The sequence below is a fragment of the Diabrotica undecimpunctata genome, chromosome 5 (assembly GCF_040954645.1).
Source record: "Diabrotica undecimpunctata isolate CICGRU chromosome 5, icDiaUnde3, whole genome shotgun sequence".
Classification (NCBI taxonomy): Eukaryota; Metazoa; Arthropoda; class Insecta; order Coleoptera; family Chrysomelidae; genus Diabrotica; species Diabrotica undecimpunctata.
In genome coordinates, this window is record NC_092807.1 from 65679326 (window position 1) to 65703290 (window position 23965).

Genomic DNA, 23965 nt, shown 5'->3' on the forward strand with positions numbered 1-23965 from the left:
TTTAAGAGTTAAAATTACGTTTTAAATATATTAATATAGCGTGGTTGTCGTTTCGGCAATGTCTTTGTGTCTGTTTTTATCTTGACGTATTCATTATCCTCTCACCTTTAGTTTGACGCCTCATACGTTGCAATCGCATCAATATCAACGAAGATACGGTATAGTGCTGTTTTGGCATTGTCTTTGCGTTTGTTTTTTGTCTTAACATATTCGTTACCTCCTATTTCCATCGAAACATTGCACGTTGTTGTGAGTTGAGCCGTTTAGACGTTACAAACTTAGTGTCCTTTTGTCGATGCACCACCATTTTTTTTACATATACATCCTACTTTTACGTATACATCCTATATTATATTATAAGAAGCGACGGCTGAAGAGAATAAGAATTGTCAACCGAAAAGAAGAAGAATTGGGAGACGAAAAGAAGAAGAAATACCAGACGAAAAAGAAGAAGAAGAGCGGTAACTTCAGACTGGTTAACAAAAAGAAGAAAAATTGTCATTTGACAGCTGTTCGCCGCCACCTTGTGACGTCAGTGGTTTGTTCCCTTTGGAGGGGCGGAGTAACAGAAAAACATCGAAGGTCGTCGACGATAAGAAAATTCCCACGCTCATGAGGATACGTATTGGTTCGAGAACATGTGTTACGTAAGCTTGATAGATGAAAGAAGAAGAAATGACACCGTCTTCACGTTTGAGTGATGGCAGACGAAAAAGAAGAAGAATTAACACCTTGTTCACGTTTGAGGGATAACAGACGAAAAGAAGAAGAATTGACGCCATCTTCACGTTTGGGAGACGACAGATGGAAGAAGAAGAATTGACGCCATCTTCACGTTTGGGAGACGACAGTTGACATGATAGTTGACGTGACAGTTGACATGACAGTTGACATGACAGTTAACATGACAGTTGACACGACAGTTGACATGACAGTTGACAGCTGTCAGCCGCAATCTTGTAACGTCACAAATTTTCCCACGCTGTCCAAATTTTCCCAGGCCTAACCACCGCAACTCCTGCTTTTGCAATAATTGCGCCATCTTCACGATTGAGGGATGACAGACGAAAAAGAAGAAGAATTGACGCCGTTTTCACGTTTGAATTATGACAGACGAAAAGAAAAAGAATTAATGCCATCTTCACGTTTGGGAGACGACAGACGAAAGAAGAAGAATTGACGCAATCTTCACGTTTGGGAGGCGACAGTTGACATGACAGTTGACGTGACAGTTGTCATAACAGTTGACAGCTGTCAGCAGCAATCTTGTGACGTCACACGTCAAAATTTTCCCACGCTGTCCAAATTTTCCCAGGCCCAACCATTGCCACTCCTGCTTTTGCAAGAATTGCGCCATCTTCACGTTTGAGGGATGACAGACGAAAAAAAAGAAGAATTGACCCCTTTTTCACGTTTGAGGGATGACAAACGAAAAGAAGAAGAATTGACACAATCTTCACGTTTGGGAGACGACAGACGAAAGAAGAAGAACTGACGCCATCTTCACGTTTGTGAGACGACAGTTGACATGACAGTTGACAGCTTGTGACGTCACACGTCACGTCAAAATTTTCCCACGCTGTCAAAATTTTCCCAGGCCCAACCACCGCAACTCCTGCTTATATTTTGTTAAGTTTGACGTTTCTAGAGGAACCTGATAACCTTGTTGATTTGGTGTGTGCTGTTTAGGACCTCTTTGAAGATAGTACTGATATCGTGCTTTTGGCGTATTTTTACATAAAAAGGGCATTCGATAAGTATATGTCTGAAGTCGTATTGCAGTGCCGACATTTTGGTTGTGGAAATGATGTCATCAGGTAGCCGTGAGTTTAAACGGGTATGTCCTATACGCAATCTCCGTATGATTGCCATATTTTTTCGAGATAAACTGGGATAGGTAAGTAGGTTCACTGAGGGTTTAATTTCATGCAGCGCTGAAGTAACTTTATTCCATTGAATCTGCCAGGTGGATAGATTAAGCTTTTTCAATCCAGCTTTGTCCAATATGCAGTCCATTTAAGACGACAAAGGGACTACTACAGGGTTGCTCCACATCCCCCACCCTGTTCAAATTATTCCTGAAAAAAACCCTGAAACCATGGAAAAGAAAGTGCGAAGGAATGGGTATACCAGTAAGGAACGAATATCTATATACGCTAAGTTTTGCCGACGACCAAATAGTGATCGCACAAGACGAGGATGACCTCAGTTTTATGATGAGAAAACTGGAGCAGTCATATACAAAGAATGGGATGGAAATAAACCTAAAGAAAACTGAATACCTAACAACGGAGAATACAGAAATAAAACAGCTGGAAATAGACGAAGGTAAACAAATCAAAGGAACAGACAAGTATAAGTATTTAGGTTTCATAATATCAAACAAAGGAACAACGGAGGAAGATATAAAAAATAGACTAGGACAAACAAGAGACTGCATACGAAAATTGAACCCGGTACTATGGGATAAGAACATCAGCATGAAAACAAAGAAAAAAATATATAATACCATGACAAGAAGTATCCTCACTTATGGGTGTGAAAATTGGACAATAAATAAGAAAACCAAAAACAAAATAAGAGCAACAGAGATGGAATTTCTAAGGAGAAGCTGCAGAGTAACAAGAAGAGATAGGATAAATAACATGGAGATTAAGAGGAGAATGGGCATGAACTCCGACATAATAGACTACATCGAACAGAAGAGGTTAACCTGGTACGGACATGTCAGAAGAGCAGACCAAAATCGGTGGATAAATAGAATAACAGAGTGGAGCCCGATAGGAAGAAGAAAGAGAGGCAGACCCCGAAGATCTTTCAGAGATGAGGTGGACGAAGCAATGAGTAGAAGAAACCTACAGGAAGGGGACTGGCTAAACAGGAAAAATTGGAGAAAACGGTTGAGTGAAGGAATACAGTGAAAACTGTGGAAATCCTTGTATATATATATACAATCCAGCTTTGAGATCGTTGCAAATTTGTACATTGATAACGGTGTCCTTGGATGATGCTGCTTTTTTGCCAAGGCAATCAGCTTTTTCGTTTCAACTAATACCGACATGGGATGGTACCCATATCAGAGTGACAGTTATATTTTGGTTTATAAGAAGCGATATGTGTCATGAATATCTTTTTACGATAGGATGGTTGGTGGATATAGCATTAATGGAGTGTATAGAGAAAAGTGAGCATAATAGAGCATACGGCTGTGTGTATTTGGATATTGTTGGGCATGTTTTAAAGCATGTGAGATAGCTAGCAGTTCACCAGTGTGGATACTACACCAAGGAGAAATTTTAGAGAGTTCGATAGGCTGTTGTACAGTAATTACAGAATATCCAACACTACTTTTAGTCTTTGACGCGTCAGTGTAAATAACTATGTTATATTTACTTTTGGTTATTATAAGTTCTAGAAATAGAGTTCTTAACGTACTAATATGTACACTGTATATGTAATACTGGTATTTTCCTTGTTAAATTTAATGAGGGAAATATCATGATGTGGGAGTATGTTGGTCCAATAGGGATTATTGGAGAATGGTAGAGTTCTGGTTTCAGACAAATTTATATCTTTTAGTAAAGGCTGTAGAAGACTAGGAATAGGACGTATAATTAAGTTACATGGAGGGTTGTTGTGGGGTTGGTGTGATGATGTAATTAAATGATATACTGGATTGGAATTGGAAGACATTGTACCAGCATAGGAGAGAAAAAGATTTTCTCGTTTAAGCCATAGAGGTGGTTCATTTGCTTCACAGTAAAGACTTTCTGCCGGACTAGAACGGAATGCTCCAAGATATAGACGGATAGCCGTGTTATGTACTGTATTTACTGAATTTAAGATTAATTTAGTTCCAGACATATGGACGAAACATCCATAGTCGAGCTTGGAGCAGATTAGTGATCTGTAAACTTTCAGTAACGTAGTTTCTTTCTCGCGCCAATAATAATGTGAGAATGTTTTGATTATAACCTTTAATAACCTTTTCAGGCAAACTCCTTTAAGCTATTGTATGTGTTCTTTCCATGTTAATCTTGAATCAAACATCAGCCCTAATATTTTGCAATTATCAACAACCAGTAATTTGAAGTTATTAATAGTGATTTTAGGACTAAAAACTCATTGTTGTGCTAAATTTAATAACTTTGGATTTAGAGTGGGAGAGGGTAAGTCATAGAGAAGCTACTTTATTTAAAAGTTATATGTCATTTACTCATAATTTTAGAATTTTACTAGTACTTGCGTTGGATTTACCATGACAGTACATTATTAGGTCATCGGCATATAATACGCATTTGATTGGTGGAGCTATATTTTCACTTAACTTGCTAATCGAAAGAATGAATAAGGATGTGCTTAAAACTGAACCTTGAGAAACTACATCATGTTAGATGCGTGGAGAAGAAAAGAAGTTATTGACAGAAACCCTGAACGATCTAGATGTTAGGAAGTTTTTGATAAATGCGTATATGTTGTCAGTAAGAATGTTATATTTAGAAAGTTTGTCAAGAATTGCGTTTTTAGAGATGATATCTAATGAGCCTTCTATATCAAAGATAGTTGCTATCAAATCTTGCTTGCAATTAATTGCGTTAGAGATATGGGTTTGGAGTAGTACCAGATTATCTCTTGTAGAGCGCTGTCTTTGGTAGCCAGATTCTTTCTTTGGAATAATCTTGTGTTTTTTAAAATACCATAAAAGACGTATGCTGATCATTGTTTCCATTAGCTTACAAATAGTGCATGTGAGGGAGATGGGCCTGTAAGATTGTGAAAAGATAGTTGGCTGATTTGGCTTCAGTATTGGTATAACAATAAATTTGCTCCACTGAGATGGACATTTATGAGAACTCCAGATTATATTGTATAAATTAAGAAATTTATTAAGACCATAATTAGACAGATGCTTTACGAATGCTTAAGAAATATCATCAGGCCCAGCTGCGGTGTTTCTACTATTAGCTAAGGCAAGGAATTACGAAATCTACTATGTTCAGGTGTGTAATGTATTCCTCTTTAGGACTGTTGGACATAACATAAAGCTACTTACGATAGGTTTTATTAATTTATTAAGCTTTATAAGTATTGTATAAATTAATATTATTTCAGTTCACATGTAGTCCATAACCTAAATCTGTTGTCATGTGTGTTTGTCATGTCACCGCTGTCACTTAAGATTCCGTTTGCCAAGTGCAACGTTGCCAAGTATATCTTTTTAGGCCAGGATATTTATCGTAACATTGCCCCCGTCTTAAAAGATGGTTCCTCCTGGAACCTTGTCGGGACTGGAACCGGAACTGTATGCTGGTATCGGCAACTGGACCCTCTTTTACAACTTCCAGTTGTATAAAAATGACAAGTGACGGTTTTCTCTCCGCACCAGTAACTATGCGGATTGCAACAGACTAACACCTGGACTTCGGTGTCTTTGAAGATCTCCTCCACCATATTTCGGATAACCCTCCAATCTAATTGGCGGCACTCCAACTTTGGCATGGCTAACTTTTGCACGTCGGACTCTAGTACGTGCTCTCTCAATTGAAGTAAGGCTTCCCATACATCTCGGTAGGTAGGTTGGTCACGGGCAGTGTCTTTTGTTACCAGGTAGAAAAGGTAACGTGATGCATCTTGGAGTTTCAAGGTTTTACCGGGAGCTGGCACCTGGCATTTAAGTTCTGCAACTCGACCAAACTTCCTTCGAAAGACGGATGCCAACCCTGGTGCGTCTTTGATACTGGCCGGGATGGTAAGGGCCAGCGAGTAGTCATCGGGGAGCGCGAGTAGATCTTGCTTTTCTTCAGTGGTAACACCATGTCTCGCTTTACCGGTACCTCCATAGGCACCCATGAATTCCTCAAACGTGAGGTCAGACACATCGTGGACTTGGTTTACTTCCACTTCTTCATCTACGTCGTGGTCACCTTCGAAAGACGCCAGCCGGTTATGGTGTACTATCATCGGCTTTCCCTTCGGAATCTTGCTTATTCGGTAGATGACATCGTTGATCTTCTCCATAATGAGGTATGGACCTTTCCAAAACTGCTGCAGTTTGGGAGAACAACCTTTTCGCTTCTTGGGATTATACAGCCATACTTTGTCGTTCTTCTTAAAGCAACCCTTTTCGGCTTGTATATCGTACCGTTTCTTCATTCGGTCGCTAGCGATCTGAAGGTGGGAACGGACCAACTCATGTACTTCGTCCATTCTTCTTCGTAATTCGATCACATAATCTTCACCTGCTACATCTTCTCCAGGTCGACACCCAAACTCTAGATCACAAGGTAGTCGCATTTCGCGTCCGAATAGGACTTTGGCTGGTGTCTGGCCTGTTGATTCGTTAACAGCAGATCTGTAGGCCATTGTGAAGAACGGAAGGTATTGGTCCCAGTCTCGCTGATGATCGGACACCATCTTTGTCAAATATTTGCCAACTGTCCTATTCATCCGTTCTACCATACCATCAGATTGCGGATGATATGCTGTAGTTCTTGTTTTCTTCATGCCTAGTCTATCACATATTCCTTGGAATAGATCGCTTTCAAAGTTCCTGCCTTAGTCACTATGTGTCTCCAAAGGCACTCCAAATCGGCTGATATATTCTTGGATCAACTTATCTGCAACGGTGGCGGCCTTCTGGTCTGGAAGTGCGTAAATCTCGACCCACTTAGTAAAGTAATCCATTACTACCAACATGTACTTGCCTCAATTTTCACTTTCTGGAAATGGCCCAGCGATATCCAAAGCTATTCTTTCAAACGGGCTTCCAACATTATATTGTCTCATAGGAGCTCTCCTTTTTCGGTAAGGCCCGTTACTCGTAGCACAAATAGTACATTTCTTACACCAGTCTTTTACGTCGTCGGAACTGTTCATCCAATAAAACCGTTCCCGAATTCGCTGAAGGGTTTTCTTTACACCAAAATGCCCTCCCGATGGACTGTCGTGTAACTGACGAAGTACTTCGGCTATTCTGCTCTTTGGGATCACCAACTGTCTTCTCTTCTCTGAACCGTCATCATTTTTCAGGACTCGTTTCAGCAAGCCATCTTCGATGATAAATGAGTCCCACTGGGCCCAATACGTCTTAACTACTGAGCATAGGTTTGATATTTCCTGCCAAGGTGGTCGACGGTTTTCCTCTTTCCATTTTCGGATTTTCTGTATAACTGGATCTCTCTCTTGTTCTTCCCTTATCTTAGTAGGCGTCCAGTCGTCGTTGACAATCGTCGTTCTTAGCACTGCTGCTTCCTTGGATTCCGTTTTGTTGCAGTGGGAATACTCTGCTGGGCATGGCCTTCTGGAAAGAGAATCAGCGTTTCTATGGCTAACTCCGGCCCGGTGCTCAATCTTAAAATCGTATTCTTGGAGTCGTTCGATCCACCTGGCTATCTGACCCTCTGGATTCTTAAACTGCATCAACCACTTAAGGGCGGCATGGTCGGTTCGGATTAGAAACTTTCTGCCATAGAGGTATTGATAGAAGTGCTCTACTGATTTAACTACTGCTAGAAGTTCTCTTCTCGTGACGCAATAATTCCGCTCAGGTTTTGAAAGAACTTTACTAAAATATCCGAGGACTCGTTCCTGTCCTCCTTGAATCTGAGAAAGCACTCCTCCAATTCCCACATTACTTGCATCCGTATCTAAGATGAACTCTCCTTCTGGCAGTGGATACCCTAAAATTGGTGCTGTTATTAGATGTTTTTTTAAGGTCTCAAAGGCATTTTGGCAGTCTGTATCCCAGCGGTATTCTCTTGCTTCCTCTGTAAGTCGCGTTAATGGCTTAGCGATATCTGCAAACTTCTTAATAAACCTCCGGTAGTAAGTACATAGTCCAAGAAAACTTCTCACTTGATGTTTGTCAGTTGGTTTTGGCCATTCCTTAATGGAATCGATTTTTCCCTTATCCACGGCCACTCCTTCTTTACTGACTATATGACCCAGATAATTGACTTTACCTTGAAATAGCTGGCACTTCTTGGGGTTTAGCATCAATTGGGCAGCTTTAAGTCGATTAAAAACGTTTTCTAAATTCCTCAAATGATCTTCGAATGTCTCCCCCAAGACGATTATGTCATCTAAATAAACCAGGCATGTTTTCCAAGATAACCCTCTCAACACATTTTCCATAAGCCTCTCAAATGTCGCAGGAGCATTACAAAGTCCAAATGGCATAACGTTGAATTGCCACAATCCAGATCCTGTGGTGAAGGCTGTCTTTTCTTTATCGACTGGGTCCATTTCTACCTGCCAGTATCCAGACTTCAAATCTAAAGTAGAAAACAATTTACTTCCAGCCAATGTGTCCAATGTGTCATCGATCCGAGCCAGAGGATAACTATCTTTCTTGGTAACGTTGTTCAGCAAACGGTAATCCATACAGAACCTCGTCGTTCCGTCTTTCTTCTTAACCAGGACCACCGGAGAGACCCATGGGCTCGTAGAAGGTTCTATCACCCCGTCTTTCTTCATTTCCTGAACAATCGTTTCAGCTTCCTCTCTTTTCGCCTGTGGTAATCGTCGAGCTGTTTGACGAATTGGCTTAGCATTACCAGTATCAATTTTATGCTTAACAACGGTAGTTCTTCCCGTCTTTCCTCCTTTCGGTACGAAAATATCACGATACTGCCAAAGAAATTCCCTTAATTTCCTTTTCTCCATCTGATTTAGAGACTGTCCTGCAACTGCAACCATTTGGTCGAATTTGTCGTTGGAATTATCAGATGTTGTCGCCTGACGGATTATGGATGTCACAGGTACACAAGTTCCTACTTTTGTCTCTTTCTTTATGGTCACTGGGTAGTCATTGACATTGATAAGCCTCACAGGAATTTCCTTAGCCAAAGTCACCAATTCCTTTCCAATTATAATTCCACGGCCAACCTCATCGTCGTGGTTCCAAGGCTCCATCATAACAGGTCTCCCTTCGTCCACAATTCCCTGTAGCCGCGCTACTATGATCGTTTCGCTTCTCGCAGGCACGACTGTATCTTCTGTAATGGCTGCTTGCCCAGTGTTGTCATTATGTGGATGGAGAAATACCTCCTCGTTGCCAACTTTGATTACCTTATTCTTAAAATCCAATTGGAATCCATGCATATTCATTACGTCCATTCCTAATATAATATCCTCTTCGATGTCAGCAACTATAACAGTATGGACGAACTTTTCTGCTCCAATTCCCAATTGTACCTGGATTTCTCCATGAATGTTGGCATTTTCACCTGTAGCGGTCCGAAGTCGCAACCTCGTTGGTAACAGTTTCTTTCGGCTGTTTATAACTGTCGGGCATATAATGGTTCTGGTCGCTCCGGTATCCACCAACAACGTATGCTTTTTACCATTTATGTCTCCATCTACATATACACTATCTTCACGACATTTCAAAGAAGCTATTAGTATAAGAGGGTCTTTGGAAGAGTTCCGGGTCGAAGCTGCCCCCCTAAGGTTGACTCGTTCTGGTTTTCCTGATGGTGAGTTTCTTGATTTTATGGTCTTCTTTTTCTTGCATGTCATGCTTTTCATCAAATTAAAGAGCTGGTCAAGTTTATCTTCATCTCCTTCCTCTTTTACAGTCCTAACTTTACTGTACCCGCCAGAGGCCTGCGTAGCTGACTCGTATTCGAGGGCGGCGGATATTACATCAACCAGCGTCTTGTGACGAGCTAATCCTAGTGTTCTCTGCATTTCATGATCACGAAGACCATCAATAAACGTTTGAACGGCCAATTTTTCCATCATGTCTTCGGGAGCTGTTGGATAAGCATATCGTACTAATCTGGCAATATCTACCTCATATTCTTGAAGAGCCTCATCTTTCTTCTGTCTACGATTTTTAAGCTGCGACTGATATACATGCTCCAAATGTTCGTGGCCATATCGCATATTTAACCTCTTCTTCAGTTGTTCGAAATCATCGGTCTCCTCTACGGCTATGGTCTGAAGCACATCTAAGGCATCTCCTCGAAGAGCGATAGTCAGGTTTACCGCCTTTTCTTTTTCAGACCATCCATTTGCTCTTGCGGCTGATTCGAACTGTTTCATGTAGTTGTTCCATGACGATTTTCCGTCGAAAGTTGGGACTTTCACATGGACAGAACCTCCACTTCCTTCAAATTTCGGCTGTATTTCCAACTTGCATTTCGTCTCGTCTTCTTTTATCTCCACTGTAATCGGATTGTTACCTCTCTCTGCTGTCCCTGTTTCCTCCATCTTCCTTTCCATCTCTTTAATCTTTTCTTCGAAGGCCAACATATCGGCAGCAACTTGATTTTTTAACGAAGACATTCTATCGTTCAGGGCAGACATCTCAGAAGTGACTTTAGAGATTTCCGAAGAGATGTTAGCAGAAACTTTGCTTTCCAGAGAAGAAATCTCGTTAGAAACTTTGTTCTCCAATGATGCAATGTCACCAGAAACTTTCGAAATATCGCCAGAAACTTTGTTCTCCAATGATGCGATGTCACCAGAAACTTTCAAAATATCGTCAGAAACTTTGTTCTCTAATGATGCGATGTCACCAGAAACTTTCGCAATCGACGAGATAACAGCAACATGCTTGTCTTCAAATATATAAGTTTCCGGATCCAAACCTTCTTCTTTTAAAGCGTTCTTTAGTCGTTGGACTAAATCAGCCTTTTTCCTGGTAGAAGCTAATTCCCTATCTTCAAGATGGCTTCTTAAATCCGTAACTGTGAGCTCATAAATCGTAGTCATTTTCACAATTTATAAATATTCACTTGTATTATTATTATAAGTCTAATTTATGTTCGGTCCAACTTCTAACACCATTTGTTGTGAATTTATTAATTGTTATGTCTTTAATTTATAATGTCTTTATCAAAAGGTTCTTATCTAAATTTATTAAAAAGCACAATAACTGATATTAATTTATTTATCACTAAAGATACATAATTTATTAAAAAACGAACGTAACATTTATCGCGGGCGCGAATCTTCTTTATTAACTGACTTCTTCCAAATAAAATGTCCTGTTATATACTCAGTACCGTTAGACTCGAAAAGTCTAAAACTTTCTTGAGTAGACGACGGCGAAACGGTAAAGGCAAACTGGATTTCCTTCGCATCGGTTCGACCTTATTCTGGAAGGTCGTTCAGGTAAAATAGAAGCCCCTCGTAAAATCTAAAACATATTAGAATTAGTCATCATATATTTTACAGTTATTTTTAGGCCAGGATATTTATCGTAACAATACACAGGATCCATACATATTCTAATATCAGATCCCGTATTTTTCGAAACAACTACAATAGGATTTTGCCATTCTGTGGGTTCACTAACTGGTACAATAAGGTTTTTACGTACCATATCATCAAGTTTATCTTTAACTTGGCTCCTTATAGCCAGTGGAATTTTTCGTGTCCCACTTATGAATGGCACTGCATCACTGGATAAAGTTATATCAAAATACCTGTTGACCTTTCCTACACCTGAAAAAAGCTCTTATAACTATTTATAATATGATTTGTTTCATTATCTATCATACTAACACTAGGCTGATCACAAACAATTTGAAAGTCTCTTGCTGCCTTTAGGCCTAATAGAGATTTTTGTTTATCATTATCTAAAATAAAGAAAAGACAATCTTTAAATATTTTCTTGAAAGAGCAAGGTATATAAATTTTACCAACAACATTAATAGCATGTCCAGTATAGCTAGATAATGAACTATTAGTATTTTCAAGCATTTTATAATCAATATTTAAATTTTTAAAATCACTACTGTTCAATATATTGACTTCACTTCCAGTATCAACTTTTAAAATACTCTCTTTACCATTAATAATGATTTTTTGGAACCATTCTGAAGAGTTCGGATTAATTTCATTAACAGTCCACACTGTTCATCAATTAAATCAGTGTCAGAATTGCTACAACTACTATCGTTATCATTGATTTCATGGACTTTGTTGTTATTATCAGGACAAAATTTACGATAGTGTCCTTTTTTGTTACACAAAGAACAATATCTGAAAAATGCAGGACACTTACCCCTAATATGCTGAAGTCCACATTTATAACACTGAATATAATGGTTACCTGTATTTTTGTCAGTAACTCTGTGGCTTGTAGACTGCTCCTTCTCATACTTTGAACCATACCTTGACTGTCCTGTAGATCCAGGTCTGTTTTCTTCATTTCTTTTCTTCACAACACTATCACTTTCTTTGGATATTTCACGTTGAGTAACAGCACTATTTTCCATTGCCCTACAGATGTCTATAGCTTGTGCTAGTTTTAAATCAGCACATTGTAATAATTTTTCTTGAATTCGTAGATCATGAGTACCCAAAACAATCCTGTCCAAAATTAAAGTATCCTTTTCTTTAAACTCACATGTTGATGCTAATTGTTTCAAGGCAGTTACAAACTGATCGATACTTTCATTTTGTAATTGATCTCTTTTAAAGAATTTAAAATGTTCATAAATTAAATTCTTAAGAGGGCTGCAGTATGTATCAAACTTACACAAAACAACATTGTACTTCTGATCATCTCCAACATTTTCATACTCGAAGGTATTGAATATCTTTAGCCCTTCATCTCCCAGCTGATTTAGGAGAATAGCGATTTTTATGTGGTCTGGTTTTTCACTTTTTCCGGAGGCTGTTAAAAATAATTGGAACTTTTGCTTCCAAAATTTCCACTCGTGAGAAATATTATTTCCTTGGAAACTAAACGGTTCTAAGCCTTTACAAGTATCTGTCATCTTGATTCGAGCACAGTATAGCTCCTTTACTTACATATATTTTTTATAGGTTTTTGTCACATGCACCGGCTTTTAACACAACTTAACCTATCGTCACTTTTCCGCTGCCACCATGTAATGTATTACTCTTTAGGACTGTTGGACATAACATAAAGCTACTTACGAAAGGTTTTATTAATTTATTAAGCTTTATAAGTATTGTATAAATTAATATTATTTCAGTTCACATGTAGTCCATAACCTAAATCTATTGTCATGTGTATTTGTCATGTCACCGCTGTCACTTAAGGTTCCGTTTGCCAAGTGCAACGTTGCCAAGTATATCCGTACATGAAAACCATGGTACAATGAATACACAAGGTATGATATTGCGCATGACATTTGACAGCTGGCCCAGGAGTGTGACGTAGTTAAGATCGGCTGAACGGTGGCTGAACCACCTCGAACCCATTATTACAGCTTAACGTACACATTAATTTTGAAATTATGGTTAAAAAGTGATGTAATTTTTTTTTAAATGTTTTGTTTTGGTTATAATTGAATAAAAAATATATTTTCAGTAGCGTAAAACCTTTACTTCTCCTAGAGATTCAGGCAAAAATATTTATTTTTGTTTTCATACATATACTAATAACATAAGTACTCTTTTTGAATGCAAATCCCTTGAAATTTAAAAATTTTCTGCAGAGGAAATACTGTGAATAGGTAAATAGTAGTAGATTTGCTTATTCTGATTCACTGTCACTCACTTCCAAGCAGTTTTACTGAAATAAAAACAAAATAGAGTACAATAGAGAAAAATCTGTTTTACAATTCAATATGGTATTTTAGATGAGTTATAATGAAATTTAGTAAAATAAAAAATATACACATTACTATGACCTACCCATTATTATATGCAAAATTTACTTATCAAACAATATAATAATATGAAAATAAGACACGAATTAGTTCAAACGCAAAACACAATAAAAAATATCAACTTCAGACGACTTTACACCGGCAAGACAGAAAGCTTGTATAAAAACAAAAGTTCAACAATAATATCGGTTGTCAATGGTGACTATTGCAAATTGCAAGTTATGAAATAATAAATATATTTTAAAGTATCTCAATACTGACTGAGTCATCTATTTTATAATAGAAAAATCGGTTGCCTGTAAAGTCGGTTTTACGGGCGAAGATTTTACGTGACAACGTCTTTTTCTCGGTAGAATATTTATTGATATGAATATTATTAAATTGCACAATAGGAACAAGGAATTGAATGAAAATAAGAATTGCACAAATTTTAACTATAGAAATATATTTTGTTTACTAAAACATTGTACATGTAAACTTAAACTTAACTAATTTCTATTTGAGTGATTTTGTTGAGGATAGGACGATGATAGGAGAAATATGAAATGAAAGGAAGTGTTTCTGCTGTAATGTGTCTTGAACGCCAAGAACGCTCGAGAAAGACAGAGACACAAGCACGCACCTATTCAACCCGCCTAATTCTCTACTGCTGCGCGCGCAGCGGACCGATCATGTTTGAGTGGGAGAGAGACGCAAGGCATTCGCCGGTCCGGCGGGCCTCTCTCTCGTTCGGTGACTCATCGTAACAGACGTGAGCGGGCGTTACACTTTTTCATGAATGACTCCGAGCCACAACCTAATTTAAGACGTTGTCACGTCAAAAATAATTTAGATATATGCTTATATATGTGTTTTTATACAAATGGTGTTTAGTTACTATTTATTTATACTGTATAGTATTTTGTTGTAAAACTGAAAGTTTTTATTTACCATTGTATATCTGGTTGTGTACCTTTTTCAAAGTACGCTGTGCAATTGCTTGTTGCAATAGTGACAATGAAGATAAAATATTTAGGTTTCATACATTTCCTAAAGATAGCGTGACCAGAAAACTGTGGATTATATCTTGTTGTAGATAGGATAATTTTAATTGTAATACTGCAAGAATTTGTTATACACATTTTAAAACTGAAGATTACCAAAGAAATCTACAACAGGAACTTTTAAATGACGTTTCTAAAAAGGGTCTAAAACTCAAACCTGAGGCAGTACCTAGTCTTTATTTGCCTAAATCAACATCGGCTACCCTTTTAACCAACGAAAAGAAACGCGTACAAGGAGGCGAACACAGGGAGTCCAAAAAGTATGGTGAGCAGCCTCTTACTACTTCTAGGTCAACGACGTAAGTCTAAATCTTTATTTTTATTAATTATTAGTCATGAAACCTTAAATGGTTTTTTCATATCGATTTGTTAAGTAAGAAACTAGCCTCAGCCTGCTATGCAATTTGCAATAAGAACTGTTTCGGAGGAAATCAATTTAGCATCTTCTAAAATAACATATTTTTCTTTGTTAAATCATGTTATCGTTATTAAAATATACAATGTTATCATTATTATAAACAATACCAAGATAATTTTATGTGTAAATATTACAAGAATGTCATTTTAAATGTTGTGCAATATTGTGTGCCCTCACTACACTCATATTCGATGGCCAGCTAGATCATTCGATATAAATAAAGTTGACTTTGTCATTATTTATTTTGATTTTGTGTTTAGTTCAGTAGGTATAATATACGTACAAATTTTGTGTACCTCCATTACCACTTTTCTGTATCTTTTTAAACATCTGAAATATCGAACTCTGGAGTATAAGTTAATTAACCTGTATCTACGTGTAATAAAAGATAATTAAAACTTGTCTTATAAAGGATATTGTTATGTTATTTATTTCAATGTCTATTTAATTTATAATGTCTTGTTCTTATCTTAATTCATTAAAAGACACAATAATTTATATCAATTTATTTAACGAATAATACACATAATTTATCTAGGCGAGCGTAACAATAAATATCGCGGCCGCGGGTCTTCTTTATTAACTGTTCTCTTCAATCAAAGTTCGGTTATTTTATATGAAATCCTGATATACTAGAATAGTCGAGAACATCTAGTTGGAGGATTCACCATAATTTGATTCTAGACCTCCACCGAAATTTCTACAACAAAACAGAATAATTAGTCATAAAATTTAGGCCAGTATATTTATCGTAACATTGCCCCCCTCTTAAAAGATGGTTCCTCCTGAAACCTTGTCGGGACTGGAAAATGAACTTTATGCTGGTATCGGCAACTGGACCCTCTTTTACAACTTCCAGTTGTATAAAAATGACAAGGGACGGTTTTCTCTCCGCACAAGGTACTTAGCGGATTGCAACAGACTAACACCTGGACTTCGGTGTCTTTGAAGATCTCCTCCACCATATTTCGGATAACCCTCCAATCTAATTGGCGGCACTCCAACTTTGGCATGGCTAACTTTTGCACGTCGGACTCTAGTACGTGCTCTCTCAATTGAAGTAAGGCTTCCCATACATCTCGGTAGGTAGGTTGGTCACGGGCAGTGTCTTGTGTTACCAGGTAGAAAAGGTAACGTGATGCATCTTGGAGTTTCAAGGTTTTACCGGGAGCTGGCACCTGGCATTGAAGTTCTGCAACTCGACCAAACTTCCTTCGAAAGCCGGATGCCAACCCTGGTGCGTCTTTGATACTGGCCGGGATGGTAAGGGCCAGCGAGTAGTCATCGGGGAGCGCGAGTAGATCTTGCTTTTCTTCAGTGGTAACACCATGTCTCGCTTTACCGGTACCTCCATAGGCACTGATGAATTCCTCAAACGTGAGGTCAGACACATCGTGGACTTGGTTTACTTCCACTTCTTCATCTACGTCGTGGTCACCTTCGAAAGACGCCAGCCGGTTATGGTGTACTATCATCGGCTTTCCCTTCGGAATCTTGCTTATTCGGTAGATGACATCGTTGATCTTCTCCATAATGAGGTATGGACCTTCCCAAAACTGCTGCAATTTGGGAGAACAACCTTTTCGCTTCTTGGGATTATACAGCCATACTTTGTCGTTCTTCTTAAAGCAACCCTTTTCGGCTTGTGTATCGTACCGTTTCTTCATTCGGTCGCTAGCGATCTGAAGGTGGGAACGGACCAACTCATGTACATCGTCCATTCTTCTTCGTAATTCGATCACATAATCTTCACCTGCTACATCTTCTCCAGGTCGACACCCAAACTCTAGATCACAAGGTAGTCGCATTTCGCGTCCGAATAGGACTTTGGCTGGTGTCTGGCCTGTTGATTCGTTAACAGCAGATCTGTAGGCCATTGTGAAGAACGGAAGGTATTGGTCCCAGTCTCGCTGATGATCGGACACCATCTTTGTCAAATATTTGCCAACTGTCCTATTCATCCGTTCTACCATACCATCAGATTGCGGATGATATGCTGTAGTTCTTGTTTTCCACCAGTTGTTGTTGTTACACCAGTCTTTTACGTCGTCGGAACTGTTCATCCAATAAAACCGTTCCCGAATTCGCTGAAGGGTTTTCTTTACACCAAAATGCCCTCCCGATGGACTGTCGTGTAACTGACGAAGTACTTCGGCTATTCTGCTCTTTGGGATCACCAACTGTCTTCTCTTCTCTGAACCGTCATCATTTTTCAGGACTCGTTTCAGCAAGCCATCTTCGATGATAAATGAGTCCCATTGGGCCCAATACGTCTTAACGACTGAGCATAGGTTTGATATTTCCTGCCAAGGTGGTCGACGGTTTTCCTCTTTCCATTTTCGGATTTTCTGTATAACTGGATCTCTCTCTTGTTCTTCCCTTATCTTAGTAGGCGTCCAGTCGTCGTTGACAATCGTCGTTCTTAGCACTGCTGCTTCCTTGGATTCCGTTTTGTTGCAGTGGGAATACTCTGCTGGGCATGGCCTTCTGGAAAGAGAATCAGCGTTTCTATGGCTAACTCCGGCCCGGTGCTCAATCTTAAAATCGTATTCTTGGAGTCGTTCGATCCACCTGGCTATCTGACCCTCTGGATTCTTAAACTGCATCAACCACTTAAGGGCGGCATGGTCGGTTCGGATTAGAAACTTTCTGCCATAGAGGTATTGATAGAAGTGCTCTACTGATTTAACTACTGCTAGAAGTTCTCTTCTCGTGACGTAATTATTCCGCTCAGGTTTTGAAAGAACTTTACTAAAATATCCGAGGACTCGTTCCTGTCCTCCTTGAATCTGAGACAGCACTCCTCCAATTCCCACATTACTTGCATCCGTATCTAAGATGAACTCTCCTTCTGGCAGTGGATACCCTAAAATTGGTGCTGTTATTAGATGTTTTTTTAAGGTCTCAAAGGCATTTTGGCAGTCTGTATCCCAGCGGTATTCTCTTGCTTCCTCTGTAAGTCGCGTTAATGGCTTAGCGATATCTGCAAACTTCTTAATAAACCTCCGGTAGTAAGTACATAGTCCAAGAAAACTTCTCACTTGATGTTTGTCAGTTGGTTTTGGCCATTCCTTAATGGAATCGATTTTTCCCTTATCCACGGCCACTCCTTCTTTACTGACTATATGACCCAGATAATTGACTTTACCTTGAAATAGCTGGCACTTCTTGGGGTTTAGCATCAATTGGGCAGCTTTAAGTCGATTAAAAACGTTTTCTAAATTCCTCAAATGATCTTCGAATGTCTCCCCCAAGACGATTATGTCATCTAAATAAACCAGGCATGTTTTCCAAGATAACCCTCTCAACACATTTTCCATAAGCCTCTCAAATGTCGCAGGAGCATTACAAAGTCCAAATGGCATAACGTTGAATTGCCACAATCCAGATCCTGTGGTGAAGGCTGTCTTTTCTTTATCGACTGGGTCCATTTCTACCTGCCAGTATCCAGACTTCAAATCTAAAGTAGAAAACAATTTACTTCCAGCCAATGTGTCCAATGTGTCATCGATCCGAGGCAGAGGATAACTATCTTTCTTGGTAACGTTGTTCAGCAAACGGTAATCCACACAGAACCTCGTCGTTCCGTCTTTCTTCTTAACCAGGACCACCGGAGAGACCCATGGGCTCGTAGAAGGTTCTATCACCCCGTCTTTCTTCATTTCCTGAACAATCGTTTCAGCTTCCTCTCTTTTCGCCTGTGGTAATCGTCGAGCTGTTTGACGAATTGACTTAGCATTACCAGTATCAATTTTATGCTTAACAACGGTAGTTCTTCCCGTCTTTCCTCCTTTCGGTACGAAAATATCACGATACTGCCAAAGAAATTCCCTTAATTTCCTTTTCTCCATCTGATTTAGAGACTATCCTGCAACTGCAACCATTTGGTCGAATTTGTCGTTGGAATTATCAGATGTTGTCGCCTGACGGATTATGGATGTCACAGGTGCACAAGTTCCTACTTTTGTCTCTTTCTTTATGGTCACTGGGTAGTCATTGACATTGATAAGCCTCACAGGAATTTCCTTAGCCAAAGTCACCAATTCCTTTCCAATTATGATTCCACGGCCAACCTCATCGTCGTGGTTCCAAGGCTCCATCATAACAGGTCTCCCTTCGTCCACAATTCCCTGTAGCCGCGCTACTATGATCGTTTCGCTTCTCGCAGGCACGACTGTATCTTCTTTAATGGCTGCTTGCACAGTGTTGTCATTATGTGGATGGAGAAATACTTCCTCGTTACCAACTTTGATTACCTTATTCTTAAAATCCAATTGGAATCCATGCATATTCATTACGTCCATTCCTAATATAACATCCTCTTCGATGTCAGCAACTATAACAGTATGGACAAACTTTTCTGCTCCAATTCCCAATTGTACCTGGATTTCTCCATGAATGTTGGCATTTTCACCTGTAGCGGTCCGAAGTCGCTACCTCGTTGGTAACAATTTCTTTCGGCTGTTTATAACTGTCGGGCGTATAATGGTTCTGGTCGCTCCGGTATCCACCAACAACGTATGCTTTTTACCATTTATGTCTCCATCTACATATACACTATCTTCACGACATTTCAAAGAAGCTATTAGTATAAGAGGGTCTTTGGAAAAGTTCCGGGTCGAAGCTGCTCCCCTAAAGCCGACTCGTTCTGGTTTTCCTGATGGTGAGTTTCTTGATTTTATGGTCTTTGTTTTCTTATATGTCATGCTTTTCATCATATTAACGAGCTGGTCAAGTTTATCTTCATCTCCTTCCTCTTTTACAGTCCTAACTTTACTGTACCCGCCAGAGGCCTGCGTAGCTGACTCGTATTCGAGGGCGGCGGATAAGACATCAACCAGCGTCTTGTGACGAGCTAATCGTAGTGTTCTCTGCATTTCATGATCACGAAGACCATCAATAAACGTTTGAACCGCCAATTTTTCCATCATGTCTTCGGGAGCTGTTGGATAAGCATATCGTACTAATCTGGCAATATCTACCTCATATTCTTGAAGAGCCTCATCTTTCTTCTGTCTACGATTTTTAAGCTGCGACTGATATACATGCTCCAAATGTTCGTGGCCATATCGCATATTTAACTTCTTCTTCAGTTGTTCGAAATCATCGGTCTCCTCTACGGCTATGGTCTGAAGCACATCTAAGGCATCTCCTCGAAGAGCGATAGTCAGGTTTACCGCCTTTTCTTTTTCAGACCATCCATTTGCTCTTGCGGCTGATTCGAACTGTTTCATGTAGTTGTTCCATGATGATTTTCCGTCGAAAGTTGGGACTTTAACATGAATAGAACCTCCACTTCTTTCAAATTTCGGCCGTGTCTCCAACTTACATTTCGTCTCGTCTTCTTTTATCTCCACTGTAATTGGATTGTTTCCTCTCTCTGCCGTCCCCGTTTCCTCCAGCTTCTTTTCCATCTCTTTCCATATCTTTTCTTCGAAGGCCAACATATCGGCAGCAACTTGGTTTTTTAACGAAGATATTCTATCGTCCAGAGCAGATATCTCGGAAGTGACTTTAGAGATGTTAGCAGAAACTTTGCTTTCCAGAGAAGAAATCTCGTTAGAAACTTTGCTTTCTAAAGAAGCGATGTCGCCGGATACTTTGTTCTCCAATGATGCGATGTCGCCGGAAACTTTGGCTACATCACCAGAAACTTTGGCTACATCAGAAGAAACTTTCGAAATATCGTCAGAAACTTTGGTCTCCAATTTCGAAATCGACGAGATGACAGCATCTTCAAATATATAAGTCTCTGGATCTAGACCTTCTTCTAGCAAAGCGTTCTTTAGTCGTTGGACTAACTGAGCCTTTTTTCCGGTAGAAGCTAATTCTCTGTCTTCGAGATGTCTTCTTAAATTCGTCACTGTGAGCTCATAAATCGTAGCCATTTTCACAATTTATTTTACGTATTCCACTATTCCGACACCAATGTTATGTTATTTATTTCAATGTCTATTTAATTTATAATGTCTTGTTCTTTTCTTAATTCATTAAAAGGCACATTAATTTATATCAACTTATTTAACGAATAATACACATAATTTATCTAGGCAAGCGTAACAATAAATATCGCGGCCGCGGGTCTTCTTTATTAACTGTTCTCTTCAATCAAAGTTCGGTTATTTTATATGAAATCCTGATATACTAGAATAGTCAAGAACATCTAGTTGGAGGATTCACCATAATTTGATTCTAGACCTCCACCGAAATTTCTACAACAAAACAGAATAATTAGTCATAAAATTTAGGCCAGTATATTTATCGTAACAATATCTATGTTTTATAAAGGATAAATATTATAATAACATAATTTTATCATCTCTTTATAATTACTATAATTAAATTAGCCAAATTATATAAAAAAAACTTAAAATTAAAAGTCTTTCCTATACAACTACATTCAAATGTTGCGGGAATAAGCGATCTTGACTACGTCATGCGCGAAAGCGAACCGATTTTGGAACATTATGTATCATACCTTGTGTATTTATTGTACCATGCATGAAAACCATACATAACAAGGTGGTATCGTATCAGATGATTTCTTTGTGAATATAAGTCATCATGAGATAAATTAATATTATTCGTTTTATTCCTGAACTCTTTGAAATGTTTGGCAAAAGTATTAGGAATTAGTGTTAGAAAGTGTTAGGAAGAGAAGTTCATTTGAAGTGATGTTCATCTTTATACTATTTCAAAATAAACGAGTAATTTTATTATTAGTTTTGTGACCTTGAATTTGTCGTATAATTTTCCAAAGTTGGCTAGGAGTGGAGTTTTCGTTAATGGGTAATACAGCATGATTTTTTACTTTTCATAACTACGTATTTGACTTTGCCTTCAAATATTTTGTAATTTATTAGAGTTTCATTTCCCTCTATTTTTTGGTATTTATTTAAAGCTTTTTTTGATAGACGAATCGACTCTTCACAAAAAGACTTCCACCAAGGAACTGCTTTATAATTTGGAGAGAATGTTGTTTTGTCAATGCGAGTCTTAGCATCTGAAAGAATAGTGTCTGTTCTTGACGTTAAAAAAAGAGTCTACATCATTGATTATTAGATGATTATGGCGAGTAAGAGAATGTCAATACCTTTTGAATACTCTTTGAACTGGCCAGTTAGCTTTATTTAGGCGCCAATAGCTTTTGGCAGAGGCAGTCCCGCTACAATTGTTGGAAATTATTATAGGATAATGATTGGTATCAATGAGATTGTCAGCTGTTTGTAGGTTAAAAAAAGTGCAGATTTAGGGTCACTTACACTAAGATCTATAGCAGAGAAAAATCCAGAGGAAATATTAAAATAAGATATAGATGCTGTGTTAAGAACACACGAGTTTGTGCAGTTAATAATATTTTTAAACTGATTTTCCACGTCCAAATCTTGATTGAGAACTCCACATACTGTTATGTGCATTGAAGTCTCCTGTGAGTATAGATTTCAACAAAATGAGAAGAGTTCTATGTACCAGGGATTTAAAACTGGAACTAAGAGTTAGGTTGGCGAGGTGCTATGTTTTTTCGACCTTATTTTATGGAATGGAATCTTGGACCTTGAATGCCACATCAACGAAAAAACTGGAATCATTTGAGCTGTGGGTGTACAGAAGAATTCTGAAAATATCATGGACAGAACACGTCACAAACAAAGAGGTGCTGAGAAGGATGAACAAAGAAATGGAAATTTTAAATTCAATAAAAACAAAAAAATTGGAATATCTCGGACATATTACACGTGGAGAGAAATACACCTTGCTCCAACTGATCATGCAGGGAAAGATCCAAGGAAAGAGAAGCATAGGGAGGCGTAGAATGTCATGGCTGCGCAACCTGAGAGAGTGGTACGGATGTATATCAAATGAACTTTTCAGAGCAGCCGTCTCAAAAGTTCGAATAGCTATGATGATTGCCGACCTCCGCCGCGGAGATGGCACTTGAAGAAGAAGAAGTGAGTATAAACAGCTATGGAAGTTAAAATATAAGGTCTAGGAGTTCTTTTTCTTTTAGATAATGATTTGGGGGAATATATATGGAGCAGATGGAAAGTTTATTAGGGCAATATGTAGTTATGGCAATTGCCTCAAGATTTGTTATTAAAGGTATCATTGTTGAGAAGATTTCACTGGACGCAAATATTGATGCACCTTCAGTAGCTCTGAAGAAGTTCATCTTAATAAAGTGGCATCCTTCAAAGGATTTAGGATGAGGAATATTAGTTGTATAAAAATTAGTCTCTTGGAGACAAAGAAAATCTAGATGGTAAATTGATATTTAGGCGCGGATAGTATCCGTCACATTTCCATTGTAAAATAATGAATTTAAAACTAATTTAGTTAGTAGAAAGAATATACCTTGTACTAATTACGTGATTTTTAGCTTTTTAGTTATTCTTGTAATGCGATTTTTAAGTGATCTATCGAATATAGTTTGATATATTTGTGTAAGATCCTTGAGGAGAGAATGAATGTTCGTGGTGAAATTATGAGCTCCTTTGAGAGGATCACTACTCCGAAAGGAATTTTCTAGGAAGGCAACTATTTGTAATGCTGTTGTGGTAACTGTTCAATGGAAAACAGAATCTTGAATTCTTCCAGTTACTTGTTGGCTAATATTATTAGGACTTCCCGTTTTAGTAAAGAACTCAAGACCGTAAATGAAACTGTTTAATACTTCTATGTAAACGTAAATGGCAAAATATAAAGAAACTTAATTGTTTGTAATAATGAAATAAAAATAAATCTTACAAATATACTATTAATATGTACATGTTGCTAGTTCGATGTCTTGGATTAGAATGTTTTTTCCGACCGGAGGGTTGCATTCAGCCAGATGTCTTTCCGTTAAGCCGTAGCGGTACTTCGTATCTTACTTTCGCGACAAGCTGTCGCCGGGATGCAAAGGACTACAG